This window comes from Leopardus geoffroyi, chromosome X (genome assembly GCF_018350155.1).
Source record: "Leopardus geoffroyi isolate Oge1 chromosome X, O.geoffroyi_Oge1_pat1.0, whole genome shotgun sequence".
NCBI classification, from domain to species: domain Eukaryota; kingdom Metazoa; phylum Chordata; class Mammalia; order Carnivora; family Felidae; genus Leopardus; species Leopardus geoffroyi.
The window spans coordinates 87,066,667-87,075,460 of NC_059343.1; the positions used below are offsets into that span (position 1 = coordinate 87,066,667).

At 41.7% G+C, this 8,794-nt stretch overlaps 1 pseudogene; it reads left to right on the forward strand.

Moving 5' to 3' along the window:
• Positions 1 to 1,059: 1,059 nt before the first annotated feature.
• LOC123594415 lies at positions 1,060 to 6,865 on the forward strand (annotated as a pseudogene).
• Positions 6,866 to 8,794: the final 1,929 nt, after the last annotated feature.

The following is an 8,794-nucleotide window of genomic DNA, read 5'->3' on the forward strand; positions in this document are numbered from 1 at the left end:
GAGAGAGGATCCTAAGTGGGCTCTGCACTGACAAGTTGACAGCAGCGAGTCCTGTGTGGGGCTCGAACTCACGAACTGTGAGATCATGACCTGAGCCAAAGTCGGACACTCAACCAACTGAGCCACCCAGGTGCCCCGGGGAGAGAGGGAGAATTTTAAGCAGGCCCCACACTCAGTGTTCGAGCCTGACGCTGGGCTCGACCCCATGAACCTGGGATCATGACCTGAGCTGAAATCAAGAGTTGGACACTCAACGGACTGTGCCACTCAGGTACACCAACAAACTTAGAAGGTTTTATTCTTCCTTCCCCAAATATCAAGCACTCTGTTCTCCATCTTCATAGGTGCTCAATTGATGTTTATTAAAGTGACTAAATGTAATGCATCCAAAAACTTTTCTTTTCACCAGTGCTGGCAGTTTAAAACGTATTATCACGTACTACACCTTATGGCTAGAACTACATGGTGAGAGAACATACAGTGCTCTTTCTCAGCATTAAGCAATTGGAAAGGGTGGGGCAAATAGACAGCCATCCATGTAGTGTGATTTGAAGGCCCTCATTTTGTTTCTGATTGTTTAGTTCATGGTGTACCAGTTATTAAACACAACATTTTTCTTAGACCCTATCAAGAGAGGCCCGTCTCCTGAACTTCATGCTTTGAAGACTCCCTTTGGTTCTCTTCTCAATATGTTCTCCCCACAGGGCCAAACGCCCAGTGTTGAGGCCAGAGGAATAAATGCACACGCAGTGTCCTAGCCTCCTCCATATCATCCTTGAGATACCTGGGACACCAGAACTCCTCATCCAAATGGACCCAAGCCTGCTTCCAGCACCAGCATGCCCTTTGTTGGGGCTGTCCTTTGTGGCTTAACAGCCTTGTTGGTGTATGTACTTCCAGGTGGCTATGGCAGGAGCAGGGCTGTACATGAGGAACAGTTAATGATTGGCCCAGGTTGTCCACATACATACAAATGAGTCCTCAAAGGTGGGGGATAAAACTCGGGGTGGGAAGAAAACGCAGACTGGTGAATGAACGCCTGAGGCCTAGTCTAGGGCCATGGGCCTGGAAGGTTGGTGGTAATTCTTCCCACACTGAAGGCTCAAAAGGTAAAGCAGTCCATGAATTCAAAACCCAAACCAGACCTTTCAGGCCATTATGAAAGTCTATTTGTCATGGAAGGAGATGTAACATGTTTTAACGGTTTATTGGTTGAATTAAACATTTTGAATAATTAGGAATATGGCATGTAGGACCCCAACTGAAGTATTGCCTCCGACCTTGCAAGTTTTATAAATCTTACAGGTGGGTCACGTCAAACGTTTGGTTAACTTTACCCCACCACGAGCCATCAGGCCCTCTCACTGCTGTTTTGTGGTGCTTCAAGGAAACCACATGACTACATCATAGGAAACAGATGAGTTCCTGGTTGTGTACTTGTCCACTGCCCTTGTACTAATTGTGGTGTTTTCCATTTGGTTCTCCCCTCATAGTACAGTAAAGTATGGCAAATACTTAAAACATAGAGCTCAAGGGAAGGTTCCTGCCCGTTCTTTTTTTTTTTTTATTTATTTTTTAATGTTTATTTATTTTTAAGAGGGAGAGACAGAGCATGAGCGAGGGAGGGGCAGAGAGAAAGAGAGAGGGAGACGAAGAATCTGAAGCAAGCCCGATGTGAGTCTTGAACCCAAGATCCATGAGAGCATGACCTGAGCTGAAGTCAGATGCTTAACTGACTGAGCCACCCAGGTGCCCTGGTTCCTCCTGCCCATTCTTAACAAATGGACTACAGGGGCTCTCTGCTGCCATTCTGTGGCTATCACTGGAATCTACCAGACATTGAAATGTATTCCACTGATGCAGTGCCATCCCTATGTGAGTGGCAGATTCTGGCCACATACTGGTAGTTCTTGAGTCCAAGAACGCCCACATTTTGTGATAATTGGGACACTTACACGCAGACAAAGCATTGCTGCCCATGGTGAGGGTGATGTAACAGTGCATGAATGGACATAGCATTCAGTGGCCATTTCATGCCCCCTTACATTCTCACACTGCTGGCATTTTGAGGTAGAACAGGCCCTTAAGGAGGTGACTAATAAAGATTGCTAGAAGTTGCACTACTGTCATGATAACCTGAGGAGCTCTATGAATCTGCTCCCCAATGAAACTGGTAAAAATTAGTTTTGTTGGTTTTTGTTGTTGTTGTTGTTGTTGTTGTTGTTGTTGTTGTTGTTTAATCAAACAATCTAAATTATCTAGAAATGCTCCTAAGGGCATACAGCCAGTAAAGAAACATTTATTCAAGAATATCTGCTAAAATCTGATAAGGGCTGTGGAGTGCCTATGTGGCTCAATCAGTTAAGCATCCGAATCTTCGTTTCAGCTCAGGTCATGATATCACGTCGGTGGGTTCGAGCCCCACATTGGATTTCAAACTGAAAGCCGGGTGTGAGCTTGGGATTCTCTCTCCCACTCCCTATTTCTCCTCCGCTCCCCCACTTGCTCAAGCACATGTGCGTGGTCTCTCAATCTCTCAAAATAAGTAAATAAACACAAATAATTGATAAGGACAGTGAGAATCAGTGGCATTTGAGCCAAAACCTATACCCCCTCTTTCCCTCCTTTGTCAGCAAGAGAGAAAATCCAAATTGGTACAGCCAAGAAAGCAGGGTACCTTCTCCCCCCTTCTCCCAGAGTGATCTTTGCAGAAAAGGCAGAGCATCAACATTTCTCATATTGCTCCAGCTACCTATTGCTGACGTGAAGTCTAGGTGCGTATAGTCCGAGGTGGGGTTCCCGTCTTCCATGCAGTTTCCCCCTATAGGATTACCTTCGATGCAGCACAACTGAGAATATTGGGGCCCCCGTTTAGTAAGAGATTCCACACTAGGTGAGTCAAACCAAGAAGACCTGAAACTACTGTCCCCCTCCACTGAATCAGCAGCTCCCAAAGCAGGAGTGTTACCCATTAAGAAGTACACCATTCCCAGTTCCTCATCTATAGCTCATAGACTTTTTCCCAAGAAGCAGGCCATTAAACAGGGGGCTCTGCATCTCTTCCCAAGGGAAGTGAATCAATTTGCAATAGACGATGAAGAAGTTGAAGCTTATAGCCCTCTCAAAAATAATAGTTTGTGGTTAAGAGCAATTAAGAGTAAGAGCCTAAATGTCCATCAACTGATTAATGGATAAAGAAGACGTAGTTTATATATACAATGGAATTCTGCTTGTCAATGAGAAAGAATGAAATCATGCCATTTGCAGCAAGGTGGACGGAACTGGAGGGTATTATGCTGGGTCAAATAAGTCAGTCAGAGAAAGACAGATATCATATGTTTTCACTCATATGTGGATCTTGGGAAACTTAATAGAAGACCATGGGGGAAGGGAAGGGGGAAAAAGCAGTTACAAACAGAGAGGGAAGGAGGCAAACCATAAGAGACTCTTAAATGCAGAGAACAAACTGAGGGTTGATGGGGGGTGGGGGCGAGGGGAAAGTGGGTGATGGCACTGAGGAGGGCACTTGTTGGGATGAGCACTGGGTGTGGTATAGAAACCAATTTGACAATAAATTATATTTTAAAAAATGAATAAAAGAAGAGCTGGAAAAAAAGAGTAAGTGAGTAGAATTATTCAAATTAAAAACTAAACTGTAAGAAAGCTAGTTTACCAGGGTGCCTGGGTTGCTCAGTCGGTTAAGTGTCTGACTTCGGCTCAGGTCATGATCTTGTGGTTCGTGGGCTCAAGCCCCACATCAGGCTCTGTGCTGACACCTCATAGCCTAGAGTCTGCTTTGTTTTCTGTGTCTCACTCTCTGCCTCTCCCCCGCTTGTGTGCGCCCTCTCTCTCTCTCTCCTCTTTCTCTCTCTCTCTGTCAAAAATAAATAGACATTAAAAATTTTTTAAAAAAAGAAAACTAGTTTGCCAGAGAGAACCAGGGAAAGGTACAACTAAGAAGAGCCCCACTGGGGTAAGAACAAATCACAAATACTAACCTGAAAACTGTCCCATCAAAGGAACCCAAATTTAATTGGTTCAGTCTATTGAGCAATTTATGCCCAATCCTGCAACTCATGAAGACTACCAGCTGAGTGTGGCCAGGGAAAGAGACAATCAAAAGTAGCCTTGCAAAAAATACTCATCCTTGAGTGATTGAAGCCATATCCAAGCCTGTGCTTGGTTCCTTGAGGAGGAAAATCAGAGGTTTCATGCTTTGGGGGAGGTGGAATAGACTTCCAAAATAATCCAAACAGTCACTAAGCAAATAAATAGAAAAGCAAAGAACAATAACAAGCACCAGAGGAGGAGTCAGTAGCCAGAGTTGCTACAACATATTATCTCAAATGTGCAATTTCCCACAAAAGATTAAGAGACATGCAAAGGAACAAGGGAGTCTGACCCCAGTTTTGATTTACTCCTATTCACCTCATTGGTGAGAAAGGGATGTTCCACCCTAAACAGTATGCGATGGCCAAATGCACAACACCTGATGCCAGGCAGATGAACTAAAACTTAAGTTTATTAATCAATTATACAGCCCTGAAGGAAATCATTCCAGTCCACACAAGGCCACGTGAAAATTGCACTTGAAAACAGAGTGGCTTAGCAGAGACTGTGGGAGGCAGGCTTTATAGTTACAAGAGGTTGGGGTGACCCTTAATTTTTACAGGAGGTTGTGATCCGTTGGAATAGATTTGCAATCTGGCAAGGAAATGAAAGCTATTGGGCTGAGGAATGGGTGGAACCTGAGGATATATTTCTGCCGGCACAGGTTTACATGAAGCACCCATAAGAGATGAGGTTGAGGTGTGCCTGGGTGGCTCAGTCGGTTAAGTGTCTGACTCAATTTAAGCCCAGGTCATGATCTCACAGTTCGTGAGACTGAGTCCTGAGTCAGGCTCTGTGCTGACAGAGGGGAGCCTGCTTGGGATTCCCTCTCTCTCTCCCTTTCTCGCTGCCACTACCCTGCTTCAGCTCTCACTCTCTCAAAATAAATAAACTTTTTAAAAAAGATGACGTGAGAACAAGAAAAGCCTTTTTTTTATATATATGAAATTTACTGTCAAATTGATTTCCATACAACACCCAGTGCTCATCCCAAAAGGTGCCCTCCTCAATACACATCACCCACCCTCCCCTCCCTCCCACCCCCCATCAACCCTCAGTTTGTTCTCAGTTTTTAAGAGTCTCTTATGCTTTGCCTCTCTCCCACTCTAACCTCTTTTTTTTTTCCTTCCCCTCCCCCATGCGTTTCTGTTAAGTTTCTCAGGATCCACATAAGAGTGAAACCATATGGTATCTGTCTTTCTCTGTATGGTTTATTTCACTTCGCATCACACTCTCCAGTTCCATCCACGTTGCTACAAAGGGCCATATTTCGTTCTTTCTCATTGCCACGTAGTACTCCATTGTGTATATAAACCACAATTTCTTTATCCATTCATCAGTTGATGGACATTTAGGCTCTTTCCATAATTTGGCTATTGTTGAGAGTGCTGCTATAAACATTGGGGTACAAGTGCCCCTATGCATCAGTACTCCTGTATCCCTTGGGTAAGAAAAGCCTTTTTGCCATCAAATCAAATACAGGCAATATGTCCTGCCTGAGCAAAAATGAAATACTCAGATTTTAGGAAAGCTTACTTTCAGGAGGAGAAAATCCACCAAAGAATGAAATCAGCTTGTTAACATAAATTTATCAAATCATTGGAGGAAGCACATTCACGAGAGAGAAAATCCATTGAAACAAAGTAGAATTGGACTTCATATGGACAATAATTTGAACACATCAACACCAAGAGCACAAGAAAGGCCTGACAAGTATCGCAAATGCTGGTAGTTATGAAATGACAAATAAACATGTAAAGCAAACTGGAAAATAGGACATAATCCTTTCTCAGGCAATCTCGCATGGACTAAATTTTGGGGTCCCTATTTCCTCCTATCTTCCACTTTTCTTAGCATTGAATAACTGACACATCAGGATCAGATTCTCCAGGACAGGCTGCAAAATTGAAGAGATAGTAAAAACACTTGATAAGGAACAAGTGGATGAGGTTGCTTCTGATAGTCCTGAATCAACTAATGGAGCAGTTAATTCAAATCAAGCAGTTCAAGGGAGGCTATCAATAAATAATGTTTCAGAGGAAGCAGAAGAAACAGTTCTTTGGGATATCTCACCACTATCTAGATAGTGGTTATTCATCTGTGAGTTGGACTGGAAAGTATTAGATCTTTATTATGTCATGCAATATGTTCCACGACTAACAGAAGAGCAATTAAATTGGAAATCTACTTTTCTACTGAAAACAAGAAGCATACTGGAATTCTGCCTACTTTTAGACCTATATTAAACACTAAGTGCACTGTAGTCTAAATGAGCTAAGAGATGCAGACCTTACTTTTCCAGTCCATATCCAAGATACTATTGATCAGATTTATGTGAGATTAAGACTATTCTTCCAGGAATCCTTGAAACCAATATCTCAGATTTATAAGATTATTGTTTTTACTACTCTTAAGAGGGTATAAGCAGATATTATCTAAATATGTTAGCTCCTAAAAGGCAACTAGTGAGGCACTGGCCTTTCTGTGAAAGTTGTGTTTGTTTACAAGCAACATATACAAAGAACTTATCTTCGGAAGACATCTTTCAAAAACTGTAATAGTTGACAAACCACCACAAGCCTTTACATACCAGCTTTTCAATAGAATCCTTATAGAAAGCTGGTTTGTAGAGTAAACTCTCAATGTACTCCTAAATGTGATTACGTATATTTAGAAGCTTGTAGACCTGAATGATGATGTTCAACTTCACATCAAAGGAAAATTTTGATTGCATGATTTGCTTTCCCCAGGTTAACTGCAAAGACTTCTCAAAACAATGAAGGGAGAGAGAAAACAGGTCCCTTTTAGACTAAGGCAACACATTCTTACTCCTTTGGAAAATTTACATTTTGTAACCCATCTTGCTTTTCTTAATTTTGGTGTTCAGTGATAATCAATGGTTACAGAAAGAAACTTTACCTATCTCAGCTTCATACACAGAGTAGGTAGGCTGAAACAAAAAATCCTTGGGAACTCATGCAACTCTGAATTTTTTTATGTGCAGAACATCTGAAGTTTATATAGAATTATGTTTCTGCCACAAGCAGTTTGGTCCCATAGTCACACAGGGTTTTATTAAAAAAAAAAAAAAAGATGAAAATGGACTTGTTTTTCTTTCTCTGTTTGGTGTTCTAAGTGCATATAAAGCCACACTTCTACTACTTTAAGATTCTCATCCTAATAGAAATTGCTGATAAAAGTTGTTTCATTTTTCCTGTTAAGGTTTATAACTTTTTAAAAACATGTATTGACTTGGGTTAGATTAGAATGTCATTATGCATTTTAGCTGAGGCACTTCAAAGTTTTTTTATTTTTTTTTATTTATTTATTTTTTTTACAGAAAAGTCTCTCTAACTTTTACTTTTTTTATTTTATTTTTTTTTATAATATATGAAATTTATTGTCAAATTGGTTTCCATAAAACACCCAGTGCTCATCCCAAAAGGTGCCCTCCTCAATACCCATCACCCACCCTCTCCTCCCTCCCACCCCCCATCAACCCTCAGTTTGTTCTCAGTTTTTAACAGTCTCTTATGCTTTGGCTCTCTCCCACTCTAACCTCTTTTTTTTTTTTTTCTTTTTTCCTCCCCCTCCCCCATGGGTTCCTGTTACGTTTCTCAGGATCCACATAAGAGTGAAACCATATGGTATCTCTCTTTCTCTGTATGGCTTATTTCACTTCGCATCACACTCTCCAGTTCCATCCACGTTGCTACAAAAGGCCATATTTCATTTTTTCTCATTGCCACGTAGTATTCCATTGTGTATATAAACCACAATTTCTTTATCCATTCATCAGTTGATGGACATTTAGGCTCTTTCCATAATTTGGCTATTGTTGAGAGTGCTGCTATGAACATTGGGGTACAAGTGCCCCTATGCATCAGTACTCCTGTATCCCTTGGATAAATTCCTAGCAGTGCTATTGCTGGGTCATAGGGTAGGTCTATTTTTAATTTTCTGAAAACCTCCACACTGCTTTCCAGAGTGGCTGCACCAATTTGCATTCCCACCAACAGTGCAAGAGGGTTTCCGTTTCTCCACATCCTCTCCAGCATCTATAGTCTCCCGATTTGTTCATTTTGGCCACTCTGACTGGCGTGAGGTGATACCTGAGTGTGGTTTTGATTTGTATTTCCCTGATAAGGAGCGACGTTGAGCATCTTTTCATGTGCCTGTTGGCCATCCGGATGTCTTCTTTAGAGAAGTGTCTATTCATGTTTTCTGCCCATTTTTTCACTGGGTTATTTGTTTTTCGGGTGTGGAGTTTGGTGAGCTCTTTATAGATTCTGGATACTAGCCCTTTGTCCGATATGTCATTTGCAAATATCTTTTCCCATTCCGTTGGTTGCCTTTTAGTTTTGTTGGTTGTTTCCTTTGCTGTGCAGAAGCTTTTTATCTTCATAAGGTCCCAGTAATTCACTTTTGCTTTTAATTCCCTTACCTTTGGGGATGTGTCGAGTAAGAGATTGCTACGGCTGAGGTCAGAGAGGTCTTTTCCTGCTTTCTCCTCTAAGGTTTTGATGGTTTCCTGTCTCACATTCAGGTCCTTTATCCATTTTGAGTTTATTTTTGTGAATGGTGTGAGAAAGTGGTCTAGTTTCAACCTTCTGCATGTTGCTGTCCAGTTCTCCCAGCACCATTTGTTAAAGAGGCTGTCTTTTTTCCATTGGATGTTCTTTCC